Source organism: Acyrthosiphon pisum, unplaced genomic scaffold (genome assembly GCF_005508785.2).
Source record: "Acyrthosiphon pisum isolate AL4f unplaced genomic scaffold, pea_aphid_22Mar2018_4r6ur Scaffold_21861;HRSCAF=25100, whole genome shotgun sequence".
Lineage (NCBI taxonomy): Eukaryota > Metazoa > Arthropoda > Insecta > Hemiptera > Aphididae > Acyrthosiphon > Acyrthosiphon pisum.
In genome coordinates, this window is record NW_021771372.1 from 84,297 (window position 1) to 84,827 (window position 531).

Consider the following 531-nt stretch of genomic DNA (forward strand, 5'->3'; position numbering starts at 1 on the left):
GATATGGTAATAAGTAGGGTTAGAATTTGTATGCAATAAAAAATGGTAAAATATGCATTTTATTTACCAAAATATGCATTTATGATTTTATAAGATAAACACAAAAATATAGTTACAAAAAAAATATTTATTTTTTGAAAATTTGAAATGATCGATCACATCATCTGGATTGAAGGGCAATAGTAGAGACACGATAGACCTCTATATCTGGATCTATAAGACGTACTTGGTCTGCTAAGTTTCGTAAATAGTTATTTTCATGGTAGAAAGTTGAAACTGGTTATGCAACTAATAGTTTTAAAATAAAAGATATATCTGGAAAAAAGTGCAGAGTTACACATCGTTTTAGTAAGCCTACAATAACCGAATTCGTTTACTGACGGCAATACGGTATTATATTCTTTGGTAAGTTATGGTGGTCATGCAAATAAATATATTTTCATTTGTGTCATATTTATCAAACATGGCAAAATAAATGCCAACATAATATTGGGTATTCACACGATTTATATAATAATTATATATAATATA